We start from the raw sequence: 18569 nt of genomic DNA, 5'->3' as shown, positions 1-18569 counted from the left end.
GACATTACTTCAACTTTAATAAGTATGGTTTTCTTTATTGAAATTGTATCTATCACCAATGAATGAACTATTCACAAGCAAATGTTTTTGACTGTTTTGCGTGCTTCATGGAAGGAACATGAAGGGGAACTTCATATGCATCATATGCATTGAAAACGAAGAGATGTTGGCGAGGAGGAGGGTCTTATCGAGGATCAGGGAGAGCAAAATAGAGAGAAAGGAGAGGGAGTGTCTTGAATAGAGTTAGGGGCTGATGGCTTGTCCTTTCAATCATGTTCTTTGTTCTCTTCAGAGCGGCTTATGTTCTCTGACTCCACTCCTGACAATCAACAGGGGACCGTCAGATGTACAAGAGCGACCTGCTTCTCTCCTGTCCATCTGTTTGACTACTGACTTAAATAACTCAGATCAGGGTTAATACACTGCTCTGTACTGATTCATTGTATGTGTTGTGCGACAATCAGGTTTTAATTAACTTTTTTTTTTTTTACAAGTATTCCCCGAGGTTGTTATATTCACTAGGTTAACTAAACAGAGGGGCAGTTAAAGACATGTCGAGTTTTTACTACATGATTTGATTAAAACACCATTTCTTTAAGCCCCAAACTAAACTGAGTGGCATTTGTGCAGAAGCTTTTGAGACATTCATTGAGGACTACAGCATAGGTTTCTTAATACAGAACTATTTTCAGATAAGTAATCTGCCTTCTACTCTTTGAGTTGAATTTTGAGAGGGATTTCTGAGAAAGCAATGCAACTGCTAATACTCCAATGCAACCTGAAAATGTACACCTTGTAATATATTATAATGGAAACATTTATTTCATTTATTATTTTAATCTCATTTGAATAATTTATTCAGGAAACTAAAGCGAATGAACATGTAGAGCATTCTCTGGCTGTGATTGAGTCTCTTCTTTGAGCTTGTGAAACATGTGAACCCGTGGCATTGTGCTTTATCTGATTAAACAGAGCTGCAAACGCTCACTCAGAGGAACACAGTTCTAAGCTATTGTTTGTTTTGCTGTGTGCTTATTGAGTGTGGGGTGGACAGCATGCATGAAACTAAGCAGCTATTGCCATATACACCTTGTTATTATTCTGTCAGATAGTATTTATAGTCATGCCTCTTTTTTTCCCTTCTCTATAAAGGAGCAGTTGTGTTGAGCCCTTGCTCTCTTGCTCCTGTGTGTCCCCATGTTTGTTTTTACTGCAGTTCACTGTGTTTGGGTTATGGATTGTAATTTTATAATAGTTGTTTGGATAGCCTCAGCTTATTACACACAAGTAACTCTCTGGCTATAGAGTTGTTTAACATACCAGCTTGACAAGTTTACTTGGTCATATTTCTTTACATTTAGCTCACTTAATGGAGATGTAAACAAAAACAACAGCAAAAAAATTGCAATTGGGGGTTAAAAATGTAACATAGTGTTATAGACCTATATAAAATAAATTTATTGTACAACAATCATATTAAAGCACAATTTTGCTGTTTTTATCATACATTACAATTAGAATCAAATAATTCCAGCATTGTTTATATATATACATTTAATACTTAACTTAAATACTGACGGAGCAGCCCAATTTATTAAAATAAATGCTCGTGTGCAGTGTGATGAGCTCATGGATTAAGATAATTATGCAATGCATAGCGACAAGCAGGTGTTATAAAGTGCTATAGTGGTTTCTCTCGCTATTTAGTGCTGTGAGAAAAAATTAAATCAAAAGACCTTTACCCCAGGGGGCCTTTAGCCCTGTAGTACCCTATACATATATAAAAGAACTTATTCATATTCACTTTGTATCCCCATGTGTCTGTGGTTATGATACTGGAGCAAGGTCATACAAAGTGTTTTGCGTGATATCCCTCCCTGTTTCCCTCTTCTCAGACATTCCTCAGTTCCCATCCTCTGTGTTTTGAAATAGTGCCACATTCCCTCTAGAGATGCAATGGAATGAAAGGGGCTCTGAACTGTTAAGTCTTCTAATTTTCAGAAAATGCTTGTATCTTGTTCTCCAGCTTGCAAGAGACATTACTTTTTATACATGAAAAGACATGAAAGTTTATAAAGAGGTCATACTATAATGTGTTATTTTATGAATGACTGTTTCATGGTTTTTGATTGGCGACAGCTAATGGATTGTTGTTTGGTGATACCATAAATAGAGGCACAACTAAATAATAAAATAAAGCTGTAGCTTAAAGATGTAACTAAATTAACTGAATAAACACTGCTGCTGAAAACAGAAAAAAAGAAAGAAAAAGAATTGGAAAAAATAATGATAGGCAACAACAAAGTGTCCGGACCCTCAATTTAGTGCTAATCCTAAAGTCTGAAAATGCTCATTTACCTTATACGATTAAACCCTGAGAGGATCCAGATGTCAGTGTTTGTGGTGTTTCATCTCTTTTGAACAGACAGTTTACTTTTGTGCTTTATGCTTCTCGGTCTATTCAGCTCATATGAGACAATAGTGGTTTTGTTTGACCAAATCAATGCTGTCTTAGAGAAGAGAGGGAAAGTGGATAAGGTTCCATTTATTGAACAAAAAAACAGCTGTTCAAATTCAATGTAAAGCAACATAAAAATATAGAGAAACAGAAGATAATGATCAGCGGCAGTGCACATCAAAAAGGAAAATATTTCATAAAAGTAAAAGAAAACACATTTTTAAAGCTTTTGAGAAATCATGCTTAATGGTATTGCTGAATTTTTAAATCTGATTGGTTGAAGCCGCATGACAGTTGTCACAAAGTATTAAATGAACCAATTTAATTTGGAGGCATAAGCAAATAATATTTCCCAGAAGAAAATGTAGTGAAATGTTCATAAAATTCATCCTTAATTCTCCATTTTTTATCTTTAATATGCTGAGCACACTGTGAGACATTGTAGTGATTTTAGAAACTACTCTAAATCCTGTACAGAATTCTGTAGACTGGCTAAAATCACAATTTTATCTCCATTTAGTCATATTGCTGTTAATGATAAACAATTAGGAGATGTTTAAGTCGACAGACTTGGGTTTTGAAAGTTATTGAGATCGGAACTTCTTCCAGCAAACAAATTTGTCTTCTTCCCATCATGCCACGTGCAAAACGTTTGTACTTGTCAAGACCCATCATATCCTTCTTCTGAAGATAAACTCCATTTGCCCGCCTGCCAGGCTTTACAATGAAAAGAGACCAACTATTCATAAACAACTAGGAGATCAGTGGTGTTGGGCAGGTTGTAGAGTTCAAAGCTGGGTCACAGCGCACACATCCATAGAAGAGAGATGAACCAGGTGTTGGCTACCTTAGAAAGCCAGTTGTATGTGGGCCATGAGGGCTATTTTCTGCATCTATTCAGTCAATCCCTCTTAATCACACCTGGGTTTGTTAGCACCCCCAGGATACACATGATCATGGAAAGATCAAGGGAGAGTTTATGGTCAAAAGTCTGCATGGTCATGACAACATGTGCCTTAGAAGTATCTGACATACAGTCATACTCCACACAAGTCTTCATTGTAAGAGAAGTGGGTTGTTTTAGCAGCCAAAAATGCAACGTCATTTCCTCTTCGATCATTAATGAAGCATTTCCTCACTGTCTATGCTACGCAAGAGCATAAAGATGACTTATGGGAGTGTTTTACATTAGTCCTCCGTGTCATATGTCTCTTTCTGCCAAACCTCACCTATATTCCTCGTATCTTTCATTTAGATGCTGAAAACCTCTGCAAACACAACATAGAGTTGCAGCATTTGATTAATGCGTCTTTTATTGACATGCTCCCTCACATGTGGTTTGGCTATTGTATCACATGTGGTTAACCATGATACAGCAGGCCTTACATAAAGCAGGATGCAAGGCACCAGTAGCAGACGGTGGCCTGTTTTAATCCTATTTATGACATTGTCGTCCTGTAATAAAAGGGCATCATATATGAGTCTGTCATTATTATGTTTTCTGCTCCTTACGTCAGAATAAAAGACCATGAAGCTAATCAGGCCCCTCGTGGGGAGCTTTCAGATCCTATTAAGAACTGTGTCTTGACAAAACCGTGACTAAAGAAGTCTTTGTCAGGAAAGACAGCTCAGTTTTGGCTTTTTAAAATATAGCTGGTGATATTTTCTCATGCTATATTGAATATTCTAAGATATATGGATATTCAGTGGAACTGTACTACATCAAACAACTTGTTAAGATTGGCAAAATTATTTGAAAACTTTCAAATTAAGGGGAAAGAAGAACATATGCAGTATTTTGATGTAAATGGCCAAGGCATTGTGTCCAGTTTGGTGCAAATTCGTTGCCATTGAGGGGAAAAAGCTAGGTTTTTGATCCAAGTTGTAGAAACCAAACTGTTTTTCTTAACAAAATGAAAAAAAATAATAGAAATAATGAGGGAATGCAATCCTATTTATTGATTTGAAACAATATCACTCAATGGAACTTGCTGATTTTTGTTAAAAGGAAAGGTCTGGTTGCTACAACATTTACTTTGAAGCAGGAAATTTGGTTTTAAATCTGAAATAAATAAAGGTTAGCCATTTATCGTATCGATATTGACTTGACTGATGTGAAAAAAATATTGGATTGCATTTATGCCAATTCTAAAAAGAAATTCATCGTGTAAACTAAGTATATCTTTTGCAAGAAACATGCTCTTTTATGTTTTATATATATCATTGCATTTTTTTCCCCAAATTTGTACAGTATTCTGTAAAATTCTAAAAATAATTATCAGAAGAATTAAAAACCAAACTATGAATTTCAGTAGACATTTGTTAAAAGAGTTGCTAATTGTTTTTGCATGAAGATTTAATTTGCCCATGGCATTTTAGACCTGTCAAACTTTACATTCCCTCATAGAATTTATTGTTTGGTCATAGAGGTCATATTACTGAATCTACTGTTTAGTGTTGACCTAAGCACAGACTGTGACACTCAGGCCAGAGTTCATCAAATGAGCGGGAGCTTATGAAGATTTTTGATAACAGCAGAATGTGTTGTTTCATGAAATATTTCAGCTCTGGGATATTAACGCTAGAGTTCTTAGAAATTTTTTCACTCTGCTGTCACATGAGATATGTGTCAAGAAATATTGTTTTAGCTTACAGCAAATCTTTTGATAGTGATCTTATCAAGTCCTGACTTACAGAGCACAACAATTCAACGGCATCGGTTTGTTGACCAGGATGTTGTCCATTTTTTTTATAGATTCTCAAAGAGACGAATTAGAATGATCTCCAAACATCATGAATCCTGAACCCTGTCAGGAACTCTCAGGACTAATGCTGATAATGCTCACTTATTGACACTCACTTTGTGCTTGTCATTGACCTGTGTGGACACAAGCATGTCCAGGGATGTGACCCCTGATATGGTCAAGGATGTGTCAGAGGGCACTTGGAGGAATGTGCCCTCTTGCTGAAGGCCATGTTCCAGATGCATTAACAAAAAAACCTTATAATAAAAAAGCCTTTGACTGCCAGCCTGGAGCACCAGGGTGATTAATTTGAAGGATTTGCTGTTGTTTCCAGCTGAGGCTTTGCTATTAAGGCAAATGGTGCAAAATGGCATAAAATGAGCTTGTAAAGCTCACCACATTAGAACAGTGGAAAGTGTTGACACAGTCCCTGTTGATCTTTACAGGCGAATACAGGAATAAGCACACAAAGAATCGTTCCTTTTTAAGGGTCTTGTTCTTGAGTTTCTCTGCTACCTGCTGTGTCCGTGAAAATGAGCTGTGTGTGTGAATTCACACAGGACTCACTGTTAAAAAAGAAAGTACAGGAAATACAGACACTGAAACAGAATAGTTATTGATCAATGTTGGATTCTAAAATATAATTGTTATTTTTTTAAATTTAGCAAAATGTCTAAGCTGCTCTCTATACAACAAAAGTGAATATAGAATACAGTTTTTCAATAAATAAATGTCAGTTGCCTTTAAAGCAGTTGACTTATCAATGGTGCTGTCAAACGATTATACAAAATAAGTTTTTGTTTGCATAATATATGTGTGTGTTCTGTGTATATTTATTGTGTACATAAACAACAAAAACAAATAAACTACTAAAGCGTGTGTAAAAAATGTAATCTAATATATTAATAAATACTATAATAATGTATAAATAATACTAAAATTAGAGTAAAGGTCTTTGCACACGGAGTCCGAAATTTTTGCACATTAAAAAATAAACATGACCTCATGTTATGTCAATCACATTTAACTCTGCCTCGAAACTTTTTTCTATTGTTAAAAAATTCATACCAGGTTTGATTTTTAGCATTTTCACATCTGGTAGCAAGCATTTTGATAGGAAAGGATGACGAGTAAGAAAAAACGAAATAAAAATGCATACAAAAATGTCAGACTCAGTGTGCAAGGAATGTTGAATATTACTGAACAGAGCTGTAATCGGGCCATAAACGTTAGGCCCGACAGGACCCAGCCCGACAGGTTTCGGACCGAGCGCGACAAGTACATTTTGATTGACAGCTTTTTAAAAGCCCGAACCTGTTTACAGCCCGACATTATTCAAATGTAAGCACACACACAGCTCTTTTTCCTTTTGTCAAGAATGAGTCATTTATACATGCTTTAACATAATTTATTAATAACTAACGTAGACTAGACCACTTGGAAGTTGGAATAAAGAAATAAAATAAGTCCTCTGTGATATCTTAACATCTCAGCACTCTAAATAGACATAGACTCATTTAGCCTATAAATAGACCAACGCACCAATAAAAACGAGTCGTTTTTTTTAACAAATTCAATTAAGATGGGTAATTGGCAATAACGAAATTAAGATAAAGGCTCCGCCGGATTTGCTTCGCCACTAGCAGCTGACATTTAATAAAAGAATAATGCCAACATTAGCGTATATACTCTGTCCACATTATGCATTTAAGACCCAATGAATATATAGTTATCATTTGAAAAACCATTAATCACAGAGATTAGGCTAAGCCTACATGATTTTGTGGAGGAAAATTATTCAATTATTGAATCCACTGTAGATGGCTTCAGCGCGTTCCTGCGCTCACTGACGGTGCGTTCAGCAACATAACTCACTGGCTCATTATTCTCATTATAAACATGGTCAAAACTTTTCCACACCTCAGACTTTGCTTTAATTGCTGGTGCAACCAAAACATAATCGCCAGAGGCAAGCCTCCATTACACCTACTCAGCATCCATTTTCTAATCAAAACGCATCACATGACCACTCGTTTACCTCGCAAACCAGAGCGCAAGCCCGAGCCCGCTAAGATTATATAAATTAAGCCCGAACCCGTTGGGTCCCATCGGGTGCCGTCGGGTTCAGGCAAAGATCTTCAGTTCTATTACAGAACATAATGCCATTTTAAGTTCTAAGTTTTATAGACTTCTTAATTTTTGTTTGATAGACTCTAGTGCCTATCCACTTTCATTGTTTGTAAAAGAGAAGCTTTTGATAAACTTCTTAGTATTTAACAATTAAAAATACAAGTCTTACAGGTTTGGCTCAACATAGGTATGAGCAAATTGCATTGGTATGATTACATGAAGACAGTTGTGTAAGTCTATAACTGATCAATTTTGATTTGAAGTAATGGTCCTTTGTTTTTTCTGTGCACTGTATTGATTGAAATCTTGATTACCACGGTTGGGCTGCATGTAACCAGGTACCTGCTGTGTGCTATGCAGCCCCAGTGTCTTGTGAGGCCCTCGCTCCGTTTTTACCAGCCCTGAGCACTGAGCCGTTGTTTGACTTTGCAGAAATTGGGCCCTCCCAAGAGCCATACCACAAAGGAGGTTCTGTTACTCATAGGAGAGCTTATTGTTGAAAAATTACCCTGAGGGTAGAAAAGAGCATGACAGAATACTGCATGAATTATTTTAAGCCAGTGATATCTCCTTGGTTGGGCCAAACACAGATTGGTCTCTGGTGGGCACTTTATAAATGGAAATGAATCTACTGGCATTGTGGAGAAAAAGAGTGGACTATTCCTGCTATGATGTTTTGGACTCACTTGATTGGTCCAGTTTATCCTTGATTGTCCTATACAGTATGTGAAGTGATTTCCAGGATTTAAGGTCCTTGCACACTGAGTCTGAAATTTTTAAATAAAAACTTTCGTAGGTCATATTTTAAGGTCCTTGCACACTTGAGGCTGAAATTTTCAAATCAAAATGCTTGCTATGGATGCAAAAACAGAGAAAATTGAACCTGGTCCAAATTCTTTTCATGATTGGCGAAACTTTAGGAGGTCATATTTATTTTTTAACGTGCAAAAATTTCTGAAGATAATTTCTGACTTCACATATTCACATATTTGTTTTGAAAACATGGCAATCCTGATCTGAACCATAGACAGTAAAAGAACGCACTTGCTGGAGATGTACTTATAATCACAGGAGCATTTTTACAGACGAAATGCGCATGAAAATCAATTCTTTTTTTTTGCATAGCCCTGACGTCTAGTTAACAAAGCTAAACAGCGTTGCCCTTTGTGTAGTGAGTTACAGAAACTGTTAAATGCACCAACTTAATAAAATACACGAAATGTATTTGAAATGTTAACTGCCAAATGTCACAGAAGTGTGTTTTTGGTTGCCAGGGCAAGACAACCCTGCACAGATTACCAAAAAAAAAAACAGCATTAAGGGACCAGTGGATGGAGTTTATTTTTACAGAGCATCAACGGAGTTGTGCAAGTGTTTTTGTTTGTTCCCTGCATTTCGAAGATGCTTGTTTTACAAACAAGGCCCAGTTTGACGCCGGATTTGCGTATCGTTTATTTCTTAAGGATGATGCAATCCTAACGAAAAAGGGTCACGATCGTGTGTTGGAACCGCATGCGGTGAGTAAAACTGCTTCAAATATCTCTGTGTTGTTAACTTAGCTATCGGCGCGTAAGCACATCAAGTAAACAACATGCGATGTTGTCATCAAACTGCACTTTCCACATGTACAGCTTAAAAAGCAAAAAAAAAAAAAAGACGACATAAAGTAGAACTTAGTCATTTTCCAAAACCGCTAAGCAAATATATACAGTTTTAGTACATACCACATAGAGACGTTGTTGCTGATGCTGCTCTTGTTAAATTTCAGCCTCTGGATCTGTGTCACATCTTCCAGACGCTCTCAACGCAAAAGCCTACTGGCGCTCGTGATTCTTTAGCTCCGCCCACACGTCACGCCTCCAGCCGGTCGTGTTTTTTCGGGAAAAATCGGTACAGACTATCTTTCTCTTATGATTATAATAAAACTAAAGACTTTTTGGAGTTATGAAGGATGCAGTACTACTCTATAGGTACTCAAGATTAACAGGATATTGAGTGAAAACGAGCATTTCACCCCCCCTTTAAAACAAGGGATCACGAATAACGGGACCTTTAAGATATCACAAATTATTTGCATCTTTGTTTTGTTCTCGTTTTGTGCCGTGGTGTTCAATATACAAATATGCAAAACTTCTGTATATTTTCCCAAAATTATATTATTTCCTTATAGGACCAGACAACATGTTTGAATGTACCAGTTTCTGAAATGTTCTTGTTGTTTTGATCCATTATAAAATTAGTTAAATCGCATTTTTTATTATTATTATTCTTTTTATTGTTATTTGCTTTCTTTGGTTTAAATTCAATTAAATTTCATATATGTATATGGTTTCTTAAATAAAAGGTTTTTAAAAGTATTCTGTATTGTGGAAAAGGTTTATTAAAATGTCAAAGGTTCTTACTCTGTTAAAGATTCTAAAAACAAAAGGTTATTTTAAGAATCTCTAGCTGAAAGCACACTTCTGTGTGAGAAGTTTCCCATATAATGCGAGACACTGCCGTTTTATAAGATAAAACAAGGATCAAATGTAATTTTGTTTGTTTCTTCAGCGCCTAATTATTTTGGCATCCATCATCTAAACCTCATCCAAACAGGAAGAGAAACTTACACTATCCCACACGGATGCACTCAAGTCCTCTCATTCTGGTTTGCTGTCATTCCAGAGAGAGGCCTAACAGTGACTCTTTTGTCAACGTTAGAGAGGCTCTGGTTTTTTAAAAGTGTCAAGATCAAAAGGTACTTCTAACAATACATTTTTTTCTTATTGCTGAAGAGACCATAAGCTTTTAATGTTGCAAAGCAATTACTGTAATTAAGAACAAGCTTTACAGCTCTTGGATCTCTGCAGAGGCTTTGAGGAGAAACCGCAAGCGTAAAAAAAAATTGACGATAAAGGGGCCTGCATATAAATACAAAGTTTTTTTTTCGGAAGAGTAAATATAAAGCTAGGCTCAAGGGTCTCTCATCCGTTCAAAGAGTTTGGGGCTGAACAAATTAAAGGGAGCGTCGCTCAAGCATGTGTTTACAGTGAGAGAGGAGGAAAGAGAGAGCTGGACAGGGTTGGGGGGAAAGAAGGAACATTTCTATTAAGTTGTTACAAACATCCCTTACAGACAGTGTGCTGTGTAAACTGATCAATCCCAAAGGAGGCATACTGTCACACTATATGGGGGAATCTGTCAAAACAGTTTATTACTATAGTCTTTTCAGCAACAATTCATACGGCAACAAACATGAAAAATAAGACTATTATTTTGGACAACAAACATGTCTGATGTTTACATAAAAAAAAAAAAATATATATATATATATATATATATATATATATATATATATATATACAAAAAATATGCAATTAAATTGTACCATGATGTCATATATTAACATGGTTTTAAAATAAAGCGTTATTACTAGCTCCAATCTCACTTATATATTTATAAACACCAATAAAATGAGTTTTCTCATCATATAGAGCTTTATTTGAACTATTAATATACATTTTGCTACTCTGAAATAGAACACTGTGTGGAACAATTATGTAATTGTATATATTTCCTTGTAAATCGATACGCAGTAGGTAAATGACAGAAAACGATTAACATTAAAACAGCACAGTGGATTACAGCATTCCAGCACCTGTGAAAAGATGTCTTTGTTTTTTGTGTTAATGATCTGGTTGAACTTCCTGGTGCTCTCATGTCTTTTTTTTATTTTTTTATCCGGCATATTTGGTAGTTCATCCAAAATGCTATCTGACACAATCAGCTCTAAGAAATAAATTCATTCTTTCTACTACTTTATTCAGTCGATGGCAGTTAGGTAGCGTGCATGAAAAAACCTGTTTGGTAACAGTCATTATTTTTTTTTATTCTGCTGGCTGCGCAACTTGGTTTTAGTGGCCTATATCAAGTATATAATTTGATAAATATGGGAGACAAATAGCCCATATTTATTCTTTGTTGTGTGTGCAGAACAATAAAGTTCATCGATTTCATAGCGCAATAGATGACTGAATGTCATTTCTCTTAGAAGTGCTGTCGTTTCAGGTCAGAGCTATTATTCAGTCTGCCTTGGCGGTCTCTGTTCTCCTCTACACTGGTGTGGACCACTCTGAAAGCCTGGCTGAGCTGACCCTGACCTGCAGTCATTGTTCACAGAGCTTGGTATTCCCCTCGCAGCACACTCCAGCCTCTGAAGGATGGCCTTTTAGGACCGGTGTTCAATTCACCCCCCCCCCCCCCCACATTCAATTTACCAAACCTCACAGGCTTTCTCTTAAGTTGCACTTTTCTTTCTACACAAGCTCACATTTAGGTTTGTGTACATGTGGTTTTACCCACGCCATCTTGTGTTGTACCTAAATTGCTCTTTGTTTGGTCCTGGCTTGCCCTCCCTTTCCACTCATTTGACAGAAAAGCACTGTTTGACACAGATGGGACACCCTCTTAACCAAGAAAAGCAAAATCTATCAATTATGGCTATGTTTTCTGAGTCAGTGAAGTGTAAGGGATTGTAACGGAAGGCTTCTGGGAATCCTGAGCACTGTGTATTGACTGATATTGATTGTCAGTTGCAGTTTGACCTAAAGAAACAGACACAGAAGTCTACTAATGCTTTTACATCTGTTTTCAGCAAATATTTCTCCCGCACTGATTTCTGCTCAGAAGGAAGTTGTTTTATATTTAAAAGGATATGGAGAATCAATTCATTTCTGGCTGTAAAAGTCTGGCCTAAGTTAGATATTATCAACAGTCCTATGAAGGCAGTTTTGCGTATGGTTTGTTTTTGCAGAATTTGTATGCATACCTGTGTTATAATGTCATGGCAAATCTGACGAAGGCTTGCTATCATTTCATTGATTGTTGTCATGGTATTGTGTCATTACTCTTTCATGGTCTTCGAATGTATGTCACACTTTGATATAGATCTGATACTGAGTGTGTCTTATCTTCTAATTGTGTTTTTGGTTCGGCTGAGTTATGGTTTGCTGTTGGGAGACAGTAACAGTTAGTGGGGAGGGATGAAATGGAGAGACGTTTACAGAGGAAGTGCCCTGTCTGACATCAGCTGTGGAGGGTCTGTTCTGTGTTTATTTATTTGTCTGATATATCTAGACCTTGGTCCTGGATAGTGTCTACACATTCAGCCACTGATGCTGATTTAACTTGAAAGTAGTGAAGACAGCCAGATGAAGACAGCCAGATGAAGGCAACTAACTAACTAACTAACTAACTAACTAACTAACAACTACATTTATTCAGCAAGAAGGCATTAAATTGATCAAAAGTGAAAATATTTGCGAAAAATATAGATTTCAGATAAATGGTGTTCTTTTGAACTTTATATTACGCACAAAAATGTCAGAGTTCTTGAAGTATTGATTACTTTGTGGTGTGGTAAAGGGTTAACACAGCAGGTAATGTTTACACAGTTCATTGGAAATAAACAAGATTCATTTAATCTCTTCATTCATGCCATTGTTTAGAGCCAGAAAACAGCATCCTTTCATAGCCGACATTCTTTGCTACGAAATGGACTTACTGAAGAATTTCAAAGGAATGTGACCTCGGGAAATCAAACAAACGTATTTAAAGTAGCAAGGAAAATCTTCATAAGCGGGTGAAAGCATTCGGCATTCCCACCACAAGCTTGTATAAGCCCTTTAATGAAATGCACTGTGCAGTCGGCCCAGACGGCTGCCTTCTTGACTGATGGAATCACTCATACCAAGAGATTAGTCAAATGCACACAGGGGCCTTGACCCCGAGAAGTGCCGTATGCTCTGCCCTTCACCATACCTGAAGTGAACATGCAACAGCAGGAACGGGGTCCTGTCTGTGCCTTCTTTTTTTTTTTTTTTTTTTTTTACGGATCAGGGCAGAATGGCTGCACCATTCCGGCATCAGCCCCACTGAGGAATGCTGAGCTAATCTTCAGGTGCTGGAGCAAATTCCAGCCTTCAATTTCTTCTTTAAAGACCCTCATCATATAAGTAAACAAGCTAGAAGTTTTTGTAAGTGCTAGAGGTTTGATGAGCATTGTGTACAATGATGACTAGAGTCAAAAAGATTATGGAGCTGTTTTGATGTTAATATGTTATTAGTTTAATGTGCAGACTGGCTCTCTGGTACCGATACCGATATTTTTATTGCATTTGTAAACATTTTTAATATTGGGTACAGAAACCAAAAGAGTATGTATAAGTTTAGCTGGTTAACTTCATTTATGAAATGGATACAGTCAAACCAAAACTTATTACCTTCAATCTTTTTTTCACATCATCACAGTTTATTCTCTAAAGTTTAGAACAGTGGTTCCCAAACTGGGTGACCACCGGGGGTGCGCGAGAGAATGTTTGTAATGGCGGGGAAAAATATTGTCTATTTATTATTTTTATGTATTTAACTGGGGTAAACTTCACATGCGAAAGTTTTATTAAGAAATAACATTTCATATTACAAGCTATAAATTACTCATGATTTAATTTCATTTTACAAACACATCTGTGTCACAATGTCGCAGTGTCAGTGGAAACAGGAACAGATGGTACATTTGAATGAAGACGTTTTGTAGTTTTTTATTGCTTAGGGTGTATATATTCATAAAGAGAGAGATACAGAGAGTACAATATAATAAGATGCTTTCGACGCTGTCGCAAAAGACACAGTACAAGCACATATTAATCCATGTTGTGATAATTGAGGAGAGACCATATTCGCAGTGGCGTCCGAAATAATTCCACATGTTTAAAGTCCAGTGTGACCTCCCCTTTAGTTGGGCAACCCTTAGCCTTAATGACTGCCTGTAGACTCCTGGGCATACTTCATGCAAACCTGTACTTAATTTTTCTTTTTTTTACCAGACTCTGTATTAATAATTTTTGGTCCCAAATTTTGTGTCAGTTTTACTGGTAGTCTACTGTATGAATAATTTTTGGGTATAATTTTTCACAGTTAAGTTTATTTTGCTATCCTCATTTACATAAATGAATTATAGTGTCCTGCACCCACTATAGTAAAAAAAAAATATATATATAATTATCATTTTTCTGGTCTCTGATAAATTTTTCATTGACTGCATATCCGGTTAATTTCACACTTAGTTTTGCCCAGTAAAATGTATGTTACAAGGTTTTGTTACTTTGTACATCTTTTTTATTTATATTTTTTACTTTTTTGCTCTATGGTTCATCATCTTTAATTTAATAGCATTAAGGCTGCTCCAATGCAGCGGCTTAGTGCTGGAATCACATGCTTTGCTGTAATGATACATTCATGGAACCATTCATTATAAATCTCCTAACTGTGATATTTTCACAAAAAGTCGCATATTTATTTATATTTTTTTTTTCTGAAACGTGTTGTGATTTATATTCCAAAGCCACTCCTATAATACAGAAACACTCAAGCAAGCAAAACACGCGAAACGCGTGCATGTATCTGTACTGGTGCAGAATGAGAAGGACAAGTAGTAACAGGCCGTTACAGCCTAGCGCATTTCACACAGGCTGCTAGATTCACTTTTGCTGGAAAGTCATGTATGCCTAAGGTTGAAAATAAATTGTTAATAGTGAATGCCCCTATAAACGGTCATATTTGTACGATTTAGTTTTAATCCAAATGATGCACGCGCTAAGTGAGTGAAAATCAAAGATCACATAACAGAAGTGTGAGTGCTCTCTCTCTCCCCCTCCCTACTGTTAAGTAACTTGTGCATTGTTTTACTTACTTATTTGACAAATTTGACCGAACTACAAACTTTCCAGTGATGAAAGGTATATTCACTCGACAAGCTCGCTCATTGTAATGAGTACGAGTACAGGAGCTCAGTATTGGGCTGATACTGGTGCATCCCAAATTATCAATTAGACAGTGGAGTGTTAAAGGGGGGGTGAAATGCTCGTTTTCACTCAATATCATGTTAATCTTGAGTACCTATAGAGTAGTACTGCATCCTTCATAACTCCAAAAAGTATTTAGTTTTATTATATTCATAAGAGAAAGATAGTCTGTACCGATTTTTCCCGAAAAAACACGAGCGCCTGGAGGCGTGATGTGTGGGCGGAGCTAAAGAATCACGAGCGCCAGTTGCGTTGAGAGCGTTTGAAAGCTGTGAAGGCTGAAACTGAACGAGAGCAGCAGCAGCAAGGACTCGCTCCGAGCGGGGCTCGAACCCGGGTCTCCGATGGGAGGCGGACGCACTAACTGTGAGGTTAAAATGATATTTGAAGCAGTTTTACTCACCGCCTGTGGTTCCAACACACAATCGTGACCCTTTTTCGTTGGGATTGCATCATCCTTAAGAAATAAACGATACGCAAATCCGTCATCAAACTGGGCTTTGTTTGTAAAACAAGCATTTTAGAAATGCAGGGAACAAACACAAACACTTGCACAACTCCGTTGATGCTCTGTAAAAATAAACTCCATCCACTGGTCCCTTAATGCTGTTTTTTCTTTGGTAATCTGTGCAGGGTTGTCTTGCCCTGGCAACCAAAAACACACTCCTTTTGTGACATTTCGCGACGCTCTCGCTCTGATCAGTGAACGTCTGTGCTCAGCCTCTCTCTGCTCTGCTATACAGGAGCGCACGCTCTTCTGGCAAACGTGCCCTCAGGACCCATATAAGGAAATTCCGCTCCATCTAACGTCACACAGAGCCATACTCGAAAAAAACTTTCCGAAACTTGTGACAAACCGGAAGGAGTATTTTTGGAACAGAAATACTCCTTCAAACGTACAACTTAATTTTTGAAACTTTGTCCATGTTTAGCATGGGAATCCAACTCTTTAACAGTGTAAAAAACTCAGTATGCATGAAATAGCATTTCACCCCCCCTTTAAGGTATCTTATTTGAAGTTATATAAGATATATGTGAATATATGTTTATATATTGGCAATGACAATATACAGGTGCATCTCAATAAATTAGAATGTCATGAAAAAGTTCATTTATTTCAGTAATTAAATTAAAATGGTGAAACTCGTTTATTAAATAAATTCAGTGCACACATACTGAAGTAGTTTAGGTCTTTGGTTATTTTAATTGTGATGATTTTGGCTCACATTTAACAAAAACCCACCAATTCACTATTTCAACAAATTAGCATATGGTGACATGCCAATCAGCTAATCAACTCAAAACACCTGCAAAGGTTTTCCGAGCCTTCGAAATGGTCTCTCAGTTTGAATCACTAGGCTACACAATCATGGGGAAGACTGCTGATCTGACAGTTGTCCAAAAGACAATCATTGACACCCTTCACAAGGAGGGTAAACCACAAACATCCACAAACATCCATTGCCACAGAAGCTGACTGTTCACAGAGTGCTGTATCCAAGCATGTTAACAGAAAGTTTAGTAAAAGTGTGGAAGAAAAAGATGCACAACCAACCCAGAGAACCGCAGCATTATGAGGATTGTCAAGCAAAATCGATTCAAGAATTTGAGTGAACTTCACAAGGAATTAACTGAGGCTGGGGTCAAGGCATACAGACGTTCCAAGGAATTTGGCTACAGTTGTCGTATTCCTCTTTAAGCCACTCCTGAGGCGTCTTACCTGGGGTAAGGAGAAGAAGAACCGGACTGTTGCCCAGTGGTCCAAAGTCCTCTTTTCAGATGAGAGCAAGTATTGTATTTCATTTGGAAACCAAGGTCCTAGAGTCTGGAGGAAGAGTGGAGAAGCTCATAGCCAAGTTGCTTGAAGTCCAGTGTTAAGTTTCCACAGTCTGTGATGATTTGGGGTGCAATGTCATCTGCTGGTGGTCCACTGTGTTTTTTGAAAACCAAAGTGACTGCACCTGTTTACCAAGAAATTTTGGAGCACTTCTTGCTTCCTTCTTCTGACCAGCTTTTTGAAGATGCTGATTTCATTTTCCAGCAGGATTTGGGACCTGCCCACACTGCCAAAAGCACCAAAAGTTGGTTAAATGACCATTAGTGTGCTTGACTGGCCAGCAAACTCACCAGACCTGAACCCAAGAGAGAATCTATGGGCTATTGTCAAGAGGAAAATGAGAAACAAGAGACCAAAAAATGCACATGAGCTGAAGGCCACTGTAAAAGAAACCTTCCATACCATCTCAGCAGTGCCACAAACTGATCACCTCCATGCCACGCTGAATTGAGGCAGTAATTTAAATTAAAATCGGTGGGTTATTGTTAAATGTGAGCCAAAATCATCACAATTAAATGAACCAAAGACTTTAACTACTTCAGTCTTTGTGCATTGAATTTATTTAATACATGAGTTTCACAATTTGAGTTGAATTACTGAAATGAATTTTTCCATGATATGTTTGTGATTTGCAAACAAATTACTCTTAAGAATCAGTTATCTTAATGAGTTGGTAGAAGGCAGGGTGCTGAACCGGTGCAAGGAACGAAAACGACCACAATTTTTACAGGAACAGAAACGGAAACGAAATCAAACTTTATAGTTCCAAACAGAATCGAAAATTTGAAATGGCCATTAACTGGTTAAAAACGTTGTTTTATCGTTCCATTTAATATTTGAAATTTGCTGTCAACCAATCACGAATTCCAGTAGAACATCCTATGCAAATGTGATGAAATGTCAACGAGTGAAATGTCGCTCAGTTGTGAACTCATCATAGGTCAGTCGCAATGGCAATGCACCACAATTAGAGTTTATCTGAGGATAGTGTGAGATGAATTCAACAGATCAAACACACCTGCAGCGCCTCTGTGAATGGAGAAAACAGAAAAACTATAGGCTTACATAAAAAGGAATGAAGGCATATACACTAAATATATTTCACTTAAATCATATTGACAGATTAACGAAACTAAAGGAAAAATTAGCAAAATTATGGTTCATTGTGACACGTTCCAAAGTTTTCGGAAAGGAAAACGAAACCGCAGAGAGTAGTTTTCTTTATTTTGCAAAAGCTTTACATGGGTTGTTCATATGCTGAAAAACAATGCGTATAGAAATGGTTTTATATCAGAAATTGATAGTAAATTAGAAAAATAATTTTAAAGAAACAGCAAGTAACACATTGAATTAAATGTGAAAGCAGAAAACAGTACTCCAAAAATATTTTTCTTTTACAACCATCTTTTACTGTGTGTAGCATTGTGTAGCCTACGTAAAAAAAATGCATATTTAAAACAGAAATACAGAAATATTCTTATAAAAAAGTGTTATTTCTATGGCACAAACACAACGAAGATTACTAGAGTGATAACAATATTATGAAATATATATTTTTT

Source organism: Carassius gibelio, chromosome B9 (assembly GCF_023724105.1).
Source record: "Carassius gibelio isolate Cgi1373 ecotype wild population from Czech Republic chromosome B9, carGib1.2-hapl.c, whole genome shotgun sequence".
Classification (NCBI taxonomy): domain Eukaryota; kingdom Metazoa; phylum Chordata; class Actinopteri; order Cypriniformes; family Cyprinidae; genus Carassius; species Carassius gibelio.
This window is presented reverse-complemented; position numbering follows the sequence as displayed.